We start from the raw sequence: 12077 nt of genomic DNA, 5'->3' as shown, positions 1-12077 counted from the left end.
CGCGGGCCTCGGGGCTGTCCGCCGCGCCGCCTGAGCCGCTCCCGCCGGCCTCGCCGCCTGCTCGCAGGCCCGTGACCGCCGTGAGCCCCGTGAGCCCGGCCGCGGGCTCCTGCAGCTCCCCGCGCGTCCCCTTCCCGTCCCCGCAGCCGCCTCGTCCCTGTCCCCACACGGCAGCGCGCCGGGCAGGCCCTGGGCACTCGGCGCCAAGGGACGCGAAGGACCCGTCCGCGCCTGCGCCTGCGCAGAGGGCGGGGCGAGCGGGGCGGCGCGCAGCTCGGCTTCCTCCGGCCGCGGCGTGCTGCAGGGCGGCCTGTGCGCGTCCTCCGGCCGCTGATCATGTTCGTTCCCTGTGGGGACGCGGACACCGACCTGTCGGGCTTCACCCTGCTCATGGTGAGTCTTGGTCCGCGCCAGGGAAGCCGGCTTCCCGGGGCCCCGAGCGGTCGCCTGCTCGGCTTAGGTTTGCACCGAGCTTCGGGAGACGAGATCGCTTGCTTTTGTGTTAAGTTTTCAGCTGTTGAAGGTAATCGGGGAGTTGGCTAGAGGCGACGGGCCGAGGAGAACCCCGTGGGCGCTGGACCCACATGCTTCCTGGGGCACGCCTTGCAGCCTTTGTTGCCTGCAAAAAGCACGTTAGTGGTTCCAGACACTTGCAATATACGTTGTTCAAGGCATCCTTAAGTTTCACACGAGGAAGAGTTATTCCATCTAGTTTTATCCCATCTAGTTTTAGAGTCAGTCCTCAGCTTTGTCCATAACTGAGGTTGGAGTGATAAAAGTGACTTCTAACAGCCAAAAGCACAGTTTTAGCCACGGTGGGGTTGCCCGGAGTCATTCGTTTAAATATGCATGAGCTTAAATGCAGGAAATAAGACTAGGTGCCTGTCCGCAGTGAGTTTACAGTCTCTAGAAGCCCATGTAAGAGAAATAAAAGTTTCAAGTTTACAAAGCACACGGAAAGGGCCCGAGTCGTAGCAGAGGAAGGCTGGGGGCCTGTAGGAGAGTCATGGGGTTGTGGGTGTGATACGGGGTGCGGGTGCCCAGACAGCTGCCTACACCAGGCACAGGGTGAGCCTCCTGGGGCAGGGTAGGATTTTGGATTGACACATGGAAGGAGGAAAAGCAGAAGGTGCTGTGGGGGATGACGGAAGGTGAAGGGAGACAAACCTGGCGTTAGAAACAATCAGAGTGTGCGTGAGAGAGAGGTCATCCAGCCAGTGACCCCCTGCCCACCTGTCCACAATGGCCAGGGCTGAGCCGGGCTGAGCCACGAGCCTGGGACTCCGTTTCCCAAGGGGATGGTGGGAGTCCACGCACACGGGCTGCCTGCTGCTGCTTTCCCAGGCGCTTTAGCAGGGAGCTGGATGAGAAGTGGAGCATCCACAGCTCCAGCCAGCCCTGACATAGGATGCCACTGTTGCATGTGGCAGCTGAACCTGCTGCGTCGCTGTGGTGACCCCAGAACTATCACGTTTATCCGTTGAATATCACATGCGTAAATCTAAGAAAGAGAGGAGGGAGTGGCCATCTGTCCAGGTAGCCAAGAGTTTGCCCTGCAAGTGTCTGTTTGGAGTTAGCAGTGTGCAAGTAAATGGTGGTCCCAGGACAAAGGTTACCATGGGAGAAGCTAAGTTGGAAACCATGTTTGTGCCAATCTCTATTGATCTCCCAGGCCACAAGCACAGAGCTGGATGGGAAGCGGGGCTGACAGGACACGAACTGGTGCCCAAATGGGATCCTGGCACATATAAGCCACTAGGCTACCGCACCAGGCCCTTTTTAAATTTTTTATATTATTATTATTATTAGATATATAGATAGGAGGAGAGACAGAGAGGAAGAGTGACCTTTCTTTAATCAATCAGGGACAGGACTGCCCGTGCTGCGGTGTGCAGTAGGCTCCAGTCTGTCCAGGTTCTGTGGTTGGGTAGTTGCCTTTACTTTGCTCTGGGCCTTTGGTTCCTTTGAAGCATCTCAAAGTGGAATCTAGTGGCTCGTCCCGGATTTCGTGGCTTAGTCTGTAAGAAGGAGTTGATGTGTAATTATCAACATGGAGAAGGAGGAATTGCAAGCTGAATGAGAGAGACCGGGGCTGGACCGACCGGGGCTGGACCGTGAGTGTGTCAGAGGCGTCAGGCACCGGGGCTCAGTTTGAATACTTCAGAGGGAGAATCAGTGAGGGCCATTCACGCATTCGGTGTGGGCGACAAGCGAAAGGGGAGGAGTCTCCTGGTTCAGTAAGTGACGAGTTTAGAGACAAATTCGGGCAAAAGTGTGTTGTTAGATTTGTGCATGTTGAGTGTGGGCAGCGAGCGACATGACCAGGCGGAGCTGGGCATGAGGCTCTGGCGCCTCACGTGAACGAGAGAGATTGTGCAGTTTGTCTATTTGAAGTCGTGGGTTTGTGTGTGTTTAGTGTGTCCGGATAAGGTCATGCCAACACCGGAAGTGGGTATAGAAGAAAGCTCTAACAGCCAGTGGAAACACACGGGTGCTGTAGTCCGTCTGTGCCAGCCCTGCCCGCGCTGCCCCACCTGCAGCGTTTCCCCAGGCCCTGAGTGACTTTCCTTTTGTGTGTCTTTAGTGTGGTCAGCCTGCTTAGGATTGCATGTAGCCACATACACACACTCATGCCGTGTTTCTCCAAGGCACTTAGCATTGTATAATTTACTGTTGATTTTGCTTATTTCAAGTAACCGTTCCCTCACTGGAATGGAAGCTCTGGGAGGACCTGTCCAGCCAATGGGGCTGGTTGGTCTTGCTGCGTCCTCAGTGTGTGATGACCGGCCCACTATCGGTGTTCAGTATTAGTTGAATGAGTTGAGGTGGAGGAGGCCCCAGCGGGTGCGTTAGGTGTGGCTGGTGTGAGAGCCAGTATCCAAGGTGACGCATCGGGACAGGAGCGTGCAGTGCTGTGTGGCGTTTCCCGTCTTCTGTCGCGTCTAAAAGTGCTAGGAATGTTGGTGACTCACGGAACATGTCTCTTGATTTCAGCCAGCAGTCTCTGTTGGAAATGTTGGCCAGCTGGCTACGGATCTGATCATTTTTACCCTGAATATGTGTAAAATCGGTTACTTCTATACTGATTGTCTTGTGCCGATGGTTGGAAACAATCCATACGCGACTGCGGAAGAGAACGCAGCGGAACTCAGCACCAATGCTGAAAGTGAGTGAGACCTCGCAGTGTTTTCCCCACCACAAGGTCGAGTTGTTCTGAATTAGGAATAAATTATGGATACTGGTTTGTGGTGTGCCAGCTTTGTGTAGAATTCACAACCCAGTCTCACTGTTGTATTTTGAATCCTGGTGTGAGTTTTCGGCTTTCTCTAAATGTGACAACTCCTAAGAGATTTGTGAATATAAACTATCTTTGGGTCGAATTTGAGCTTCCCATTTTCTTTCAGTACGGTTCTTTTACCAACGTGTGTCTTTTATCCTCAGCTTTATTTTCTTTGCTTGCTTGTGTATGTAACGATCCCCAATACTACAAAAAGGAGGAAATATGGGAGATCAGCAAATAAACATGAGTCATTAAAAAAAAGATTGATTTATTTTTATTTGAAAGGCAGATTTTACTGAAAGAAGGAAAGAGAGAGAGAGAGAGAGGTCTTCCATGTGCTGGTTCACCGCCCCCCCCACACATGGCCGCAACAGCCAGAGCTGAGTTGATCTGAAGCCGGGAGCCAGGAGCTTCTTCTGGGTCTCCCACTCCGGTGCAGGGACCTAAGTCTTTGGGCTGTCATCTGCTGCTTTCCCAGGCCGTTAGCAGGGAGCTGGGGTGAAAGTGGAGCACTCGGGACAGGAACCATTGACCAGATGGGGTGCTGGCGTCACAGGTGGTGGTTTTACCTGCTACCTCACAATGTTGACCCTGGATACAGGTCTTTAATTCTTTTTTCTTTTTTGTTTTCGTTTTCTGAGAGACCCAGATGTACATGCACAAAGAAACAGCTCCCATCTGCTCAGTGCTCACAGTGGCAAGAGCCGAAGCCAGAGGCCAGAATCTCAATCCCGCTCTCCCCCGTGTTTGCTCAGCCTAGGGTTATCTGTAGCATAGTGGCCCGATCCTGTGTGCATTTCCCGTCTCATTGCCAGAGCTGTGAAAGAAAAGATTCTAGGCTGCTAGCATCTGTTTTAGCTTTCCGGGAGAAGGGTGAGCTCAAATGAGGGAAATGTACCCAGAGGCCCTTTGAATACTATGCCCTAAGGTAGATGGATGTCTAAACAAACAGAAATGTTTTAGTCGTTAATTATAGAAGACAGGATTATTACAGTAACTGTCCATTATATGAAGTGATCACTGATGATTTAGATGATGTGCTTAGCCTGAAGTGACTACGCAGTAACTACGTAGTCACAGTAACTACCCAGAATCCCTTAAGTCATTTGGAAATGTGGGGTCTTTATGATTTTAGCAATGACCTCCAAGAGTTTACATTCTTTGGACAAACAACTGAAGGAAAATATTGAGCTCATGTTCCATTGAAGTAAAATGTTCCGATGCCTTAATCATGGTTTGCATCTTTCTACCTAAAGTTATAATATCTCAATAACATTTCACACGGCAGGAAAAGCCACCGTAGCGTCTCACTGTTAAGAATTCTCTCTTGGGAGTCAGCACTGTGGCCTAGTGGGTAAAACTGCCACGTGCGGGTCTGGCATCTCATGTGGACACCAACTCCATTCTCAGCTGCTCCACTTCTGCTCCAGCTCTCTGCTCAGGTCAAGCTTGGGAAAGTATCAGAAGATGGCCCAAGTGCTTGGGCACCTGCACTCGCATGGGAGAGCCACAGGGAGCTTGTGGGCCCTGGATTCAGCCTGGCTCAGACTGGCTCTTATTGCCGTTTGAGGAGTGAACAGGTGGATGGAAGGTTCTCTCTCTCTGTCTCTTTGCCTTTCAAATATATAGGGAAACTTGGAAATAGACTTTACAGAGGTAAAACCGGGAAAGTTTGGGTCCCAGTACTTACTGGTCTTTGTGGACACATTTTCAGGTGGGTAGAGGCATTCCGCACCAGGAAAGACACCAGCCAAGTAGTGGTTAAAATGTTGCTTGAGCAGATCATAGCGCAATATGGGATTCCAGAAATGCTAGGCTCAGATACGGTCCGGCTTTCATTATTCAGGCCCTACAAGGGCTGGCCCGAGGTCTGGGGACTGAAGTTACATTGTGAACATAACCCCCAGAGCTCAGGGCAGGAAGAGAGAATGAACAGAACCATCAAGGAGACCTTATCTAAATTAGCCTTTGAGGCTGGCGGGGACTGGGTGACCCTCCTCCCCTTCTCCATGTTCCGGGTTCAGAACTCCCCTTACATGCATGGATTGACCCCATTTGAAATTATGTACGGGGCTCTGCCCCCTATCGTCCAGTGGGCCCTCTCCATGGATGAAAATAATGTGGCTCCAAATTACTTGGCCAGCATACAAGCACTGCTTAAAGTACAGTAGGAGATTTGGCCTCTAATACAGGCTTAGTATGAAAAGGATAAAAATCCGAGCCCGGAACATGGCATTGTCCCAAGGGACTGGGTTTGGGTAAGGAAGGGTCCTTATGTTGTGTTTCTCACCACCTCTTCCGCCCTTAAGGTTGACAGAATCGGGCCATGGATACATCACTCACACGTCCGGAAGGCTCCCAAACTGGAGACCAACACCCCGTAGAAGGCACAGCGACACCCGAGCACGGAGGCACAGCAATGCGCCATAAGCAGATAGCCCACGCGTTCCTCGGATTCATCCTTGCAACCCTTGCAGCCCTAGTCTGTGAGACTACCGCTGACAATCCTCATCAGCCTTATAACGTCACCTGGAAGCTAAGAAACAGCCACACCCATGAGGTTCTAAACTGGACCTCTGCCTTACAGCCTCCCAATTCATGGTGGCCGGATTTATACTTTAACCTGAGAGAGTTAACTGTAAAAGAATGGTCCCCAGACAATGTACGCCATGCAGGTTTTTATGCATGCCCTGGATACACCAGATAGACTTACAGGACATGCATAGGAGTGCCTGACGCTTACTGTAAGAGCTGGAGCTGTGTGACCTCCACCGACGGGATCTGAAAATGGACTGTCAGTAAGTCTGATTTAATCCAACTCTCTTTTTTCCACCCAACGGAACCAGCAGCGCGGTCATCCTTCTTCCCTTCCGGGACTAACAATTCTTGTGGCAGGTCCCAGTGCGACCTGGTCAAAGTTAAATTCACTGAGCAGGGAAAAAGAGATAGGAGGTAGATATCTGGATTAACCTGGGGGATTGTGATCTATGGGGCTTATGCCAACAACCGCAGTGGGATTCTCCTCATATCTCAAACGCTTGAGCCCGTCACTCCCACAAGAGCAATAGGCCCTAACCAAGTCTTAGATCCAGAAATCAGGAGACACAGCACAACCCCCCCTCCTTCTCAGCCCACCATCCCTCCTTCACTGATCGTGACTACAGGGAGGGGGCAGCCCGAAGCCTCTCAGACCATGATCCCGACCGAAAGGAGGCAGCCCCAAGTCCCCTCTGTCCTGACCTGGGGCCAGAGAGAGGACGATCCTGTCTGGAAGATGATCCGTGCTTTGTATAACGCCCTAAATGCCACTAGTCCTGACCTTACTCAGGGGTGTTGGTTGTGCTACAGTGTATATCCCCTGTTTTACGAGGTTATTGGAATTAACTCTACCTGGAACCAATCAGCAGCAGCCCCAACTAACTGGGAAGACAAGAGGCACCCCCTGACTATGACACAAGTAAGTGGACAAGGGTCCTGCATTGGGAACGGCCCAAGGGACAGGCAAGGGCTTTGTTCTTCAATAACAAACCTCGGTGACTCAGCTAACGCTAGTTGGTTATCTCCTGGTTCTGGGGGTTGGTGGCTTTGCTCTCGCACTGGACTGACCCCACACCTCTCAACTGCTGTCTTTCATGCGACCATTGAATTTTGTGTCACTGATTGTTCTCCCACGCATTCTGTATCATGCAAAGGGCGACGTGTTCCAACATGGGGACCCCGACTCCACCCTAAGGCACAAGAGGGAGCCCAAAACCGCCTTGACTGTGGCCACTTTGCTCGGTCTGGGACTTGCACGTCCTCAGTCACTCAGCCCAAGGGACTCAGCCCCTTACAAGCAGCAGTTGATGAAGACCTAGAACGGTCCATCAGCCACTTGACTTCATCATCTGAGGTGGCCCTACAGAACCATAGAGGATTAGACTCGTTCCCAAAGCAAGGCGGTCTCTGCGCTGCCCTGGGGGAAGAGTGCTGCTTCTATGCAGACCGTACCGGGGTAGTGGTGAAGTCTATGGCCGAGCTCCGGGATCGTCTGGAAAAAAAGAAAAAAAGGAGCTAGAATCCCAGCGAGGATGGTTTGAATCGTGGTTCCACCAGACCCCATGGCTAGCCACACTGTTGTCTGCTTTGGCAGGGCCCGTAGTTATCCTACTTCTGTTGCTCACAATTGGGCCCTATATCCTGAATAGACCACATCAACACAGTCCAGTTGTTGGTCCTTACACAGCAGTACCTACCGCCACCCCGCACTGAGGAAGTGTTAGGCAGTTAGGGAGTGTTAGGCAGTGCTAGGCCCCTTCCTGCCAAGAAACTGCTACGAAGTCAGGATGAGTCAGGACCATTAGAAAATTCCGCTTTAGTGATAAACATGTTTTTCCTCTATGGCTTGTGCCTTGTCTAAGTGACCAGTGTCATGGGTCCTATCTATAGAATATACCTGGGTGCAGGTGGATGGTGGCGCATTGTCCAGTTCCAGGAACAGGATGAGCTGGTAATACCCAGAACCTATAAAGATGATGTGTTTGAAGTATGTTATTTAAGCTGATTGCTGTGTTTGAATTTGCTGATGTGTTTGAAGTATGTTACTTTTTAAGCTGATTGGTATGTTTGGATTTGCGTGGGCTATCATGCATGTAACGGTCAAAAGGACCTGTATAATTACTGGCTTTTCTCTGGTTCGGGGTCCGGCCCCTCCTGGGTTGGGTTGTGTGCCCCAAGAATGGTCTGACCCCAGCATGCTGGAACAATAAACTCTGGTTGCTTTTGCATTACTAGTGAGGCTGTTTGTCGTTTCTGGGGAATTGGGAAAAAATTAGCATCCAAGCCTTGTTTAGGTGTGGGAGGGAGGGAGTGAATTTGTTCCGATCTCAGAGCAAAAGCATGAGTAGCATCTGGATAGTTCCAAGGAGCCAAGGCCTCTGTGTAAGTATCACAGCTAGGGACAGCTCAGGGATAAAAGAACAGCCAGGATTTGAACCAGCACTTTGAAATGGGACGGCACCCTGTAGCAGTGATGAAAAGAATGAAGCCTATAAATACTGTAGGCTTGTTCTGGTTATATTATGTCAACAGATAAATTATGTATGTGACAAAATATGTTCTGAATCGAACTTTCTTTCTACACTGTTGTCAATCAGTCCAGCCCTCTGTCATCTTTGATTCCACTGGTTTTTTTACTTCTTTAAAAAAAAGATATTCTGGGCCTGGCGTGGTGGCCTAGCGGCTAAAGTCCTCACCTTGAACGTGCCGGGATCCCATATGGGCGCCGGTTCTAATCCCAGCAGCTCCACTTCCCATCCAGCTCCCTGCTTGTGGCCTGGGAATGCAGTCGAGGATGGCCCAAGGCCTTGGGACCCTGCACCCGAATGGGAGACCCAGCAGAGGTTCCTGGTGCCTGGTGGGATAGTCAGGAGTTGAGTTGGTGCTCATGTTGGTTGTGTATGTGACAAGCCCTGACTCAAGCCACTGCACCACATTTCCGCTCCTGGCACTAATTCTACTCTTGCTCCCATGTAAATGCTTAATAGTCTTTTGAACCTGAACTGGATTACAATAGTACTTCCTTCAGAACTTTCCCATGTCACCCCAGAGGCGCTCACAGGAGCCTGTCCTGCTGTGGAGTGCCCGGGTTTGAATCCCAGCTCCATCTCCTGACCGCAGGTGCCTGCCCATGCAGACCCTGGGGGAATCACTCAAGGATCTGTCTGTCTGGGTCCATCCCCAGCCCAGGCCCAGTCATAGTGAGCATCTGGGGAGTGAACCTGTGGTTGGTAGCTTTTTCTCTGTTTCTCTGCCATGTGTGTTTTTTTGTTTTTGTTTTCCATTTTGTTTTTATTTAAAAGGCAGAGAGAGAACTCATTCATGGTTCACTATGCCGAATGCTCACAACAGCCCTGTAGGGACTGAAGCCAGGAGTCCAAAACTCCATGAGGTCTCCCAGTGTGGGTGGCAGGAGCCCAGTCGTGTCACTTGAGCCGTAACCATGACCTCCCATGGGTCTGCATCTCTGCATCAGTCGGATGCTGGAGTTGGGAGCAGAGCCAAGAACGCAGCCTGGTTCTCCATTGGGGAAAGATGGTATTAATGGCTAGGTCACATGTTTGCCTCTTGTGTGTTTTCTACCTGACTTCTAGGAGGTAATCTTCCCGAGAGAAGTGATGTTGCCTCATTTACTCTAGAATGGCGCCTTACATATAGAAAAGTTCTCAAAAACTATTTAAGTGAATAATTTGCATTTGCTTATGGTGTAGTCTGTCCATGATTAAGTTGACACCATATTACTTCGTTTTTGTTTTATTTATTTTTTTATGTTTCGTTTTTGTTTTATTTTTATTAAGTTGCTTTTATGGATGACAGTAAATTATTCAAAGCTTCTTAAAAGTGATTTATTTTTGAAAAGCAGAGCAACAGATAGAGGAAATGTCAGACAGCGAGAGAGGGAGAGTCATCTCCTGTGTGCTGGTTCACTCCCCTTGTCCACAACAGCTGGAATAGGGAACTCCATCTTGGTCTCCCGTTTGGGTAGCAGGGCCAGTGCACGTGGGCCGTCTTCTGCTGCCTTCCCAGACGCATTAGCAGGGAGCAGGATTGGAAGAGGAGCAGCCGTGCTGTTATCTGGGATGTTGGCATTGCAAGTGCCAAGGAGATCACAGCACCATAATGATGCTTGTCCCAGTTGTTTTAACTTTTGATTGAAGTAAATACACGGAGGGAAATGCACAAGTCATAAAATGTAACTTGATGACGTTTTACAAAGTAAAATCCTCTGAAATCTTCCAGATGAAGAAGTAGCAGCTGGTGCTGTAGCGTAGCCAGTAAGGCTTCCTGAAACGCCAGCAACCCTTATGGGTGCTGGTTTGATTCCTACCTGCTCTTCTGAAAGTTCAGCTTCCTGCTGGTGGCCTGGAGGACAGCAGAGCCTGGAAAGGGTTGCCAAACTCAGCCCTGGCTGTTTTTGCCATCTCAGGAGTGAATCAGCAAACCTCTCAGTAGCTCTTTCAGGTAAATAGTCTTAAAGAAAAAAAAAAAACAATAGGAAGTAGAACAAGATCACATTTCAGAGCTTCTCCCTCCCCCACCAGCATAGAATCCTCGTCGTTATTGTCCAGTGGCATGTTATGATATTGCCGCTTTATGTCTAGTTTCTGCGTTCAGCATTCTGCTTGTGAAGTTTATCTGGGTTGTTGCAAGCAGCAGTCCAGTCCATTCATTGCTGTGGTGTTTTGTCGTGTAAATTACTATTATCTTTGGTCCTGTTAATAGTACATTTGAAGTTTTTGTTTGTTTTTCCCTGCTAAGGCTCCTAGGAGTATTACTGCTGTGATTATTAGTAGCATTTATGTAAAAATCACTGTTGTTTTCAGTTAACAACATTATAACCTCCCCAAGGTTTGATAGTCTGTCTCTTCCACCCTTCACGTGGGGTGTCTCTTGCAGTGCCTCCTCAGGGTCCCCATTTCTGTTGTCCTCAGTTGAGTGATGAGCCTGTTCCCAATTACTGTGGACCAAAACATGATATATTTTACCCAAGCCTGAGTTAGACACTGTACTGGAAATGAGGCTTTCTGAGAGAGCCAGCCTGGACAGACACTGAGAGTGGAGTAAGTCACTTAGAGAACGAAGGAGGTGATGCATCCAGAATGTGAGGAAATGCCTAGTGAAACTTACTAGAAAACCCTAATGTGTGCTGCCATTTTCCTTCTCTGTGTCACCCACTGCCCATCTCTGCCTTCCTGTCCAGGGTGATGTCACTGACTGGAGCTTACAGTCCTGGGGGAAATGCTCATTCTGTGGGGACCAGGAGCGGAAGGAGATGTGCTGGTTCTTGGGAGAGAAGTATTTGGAGGGCCCCACATCCACAGGTGTACATCATCCAATAATGCGGCCTCTGTCTGTCCCTTCAGAGTCCTTCTGTTCAAGTTCATTTTCTTTCACATCTAAGAATCTGTCACAGGGAACACCTCCTCATTGTGAAACACTGAGTTTGACATTCAGCCCTGTGTCCTTCAAGCCTATGCCCCGGTACATCAGCGCTTCATGTTACTACGGCTCTCAGAGCACGTCAGCCTCTCGGTGTCCAAACAGCACACTTTTTGTTTCAATAATCTCTCCAAGGAATATGGTATTTCCCATATTTAACCATATGCCTACATAGTTCCATTGCAATCAGCCCATCCCAAACTCTTCCTCTTGCCTGCCTGTAACATCCAACTCTGCTGTTTCTATACTTGCCATGGACAAAAAGGACACAAATCAGTACACTGTTGTCATCAATTCAGCATCTCTGCATGATTGCCATTTCTTCCACTTCTGGAAGACAGTTCATTTACTAGTCTGGTAATTTGTTTTTTTTAATTTTTTTTTTCTTTTGATGTTTATGTGGCTAACAAGGATGCATGCCAGTGAGGACCACTGATGAGAGTGGGGAGGGGAGGGTCGAGCCACTGGGGAAGGTGAACAAGACAAATGCTTCCAATTCTCCTTTTCTTTCCTTTTCTCTAGTATCTGAAGGAGGGGTGAGGTGGAGTGCTCCCATCTGGACAGGTGATATCCACTTGATGTCTTAGCAGCCCCACTATAGAAAAGAATGTTCTGAAGGTATCGTTAAGCAGTTGTTGTTGTTGTTTTAAGATTTATTTGTTTTTTATTGCAAAGTCATATATACAGAAAGGAGGAAAGACAGAGAGGAAGATCTTCCATCCGATGATTCACTCCCCAAGTGACCACAATGGCCGCAGCTGCTCTGATCCAAAGCCAGGAGCCAGGAACTTCCTCCAGGTCTCCCATTCGGGTGCAGGGT

Source organism: Ochotona curzoniae, unplaced genomic scaffold, assembly GCF_017591425.1.
Source record: "Ochotona curzoniae isolate NIBS_2020 unplaced genomic scaffold, NIBS_Ocur_1.0 contig_908, whole genome shotgun sequence".
Taxonomy (NCBI): domain Eukaryota; kingdom Metazoa; phylum Chordata; class Mammalia; order Lagomorpha; family Ochotonidae; genus Ochotona; species Ochotona curzoniae.
The sequence above is the reverse complement of the archived record's forward strand: the minus strand, read 5'-3'. Positions refer to the sequence as shown.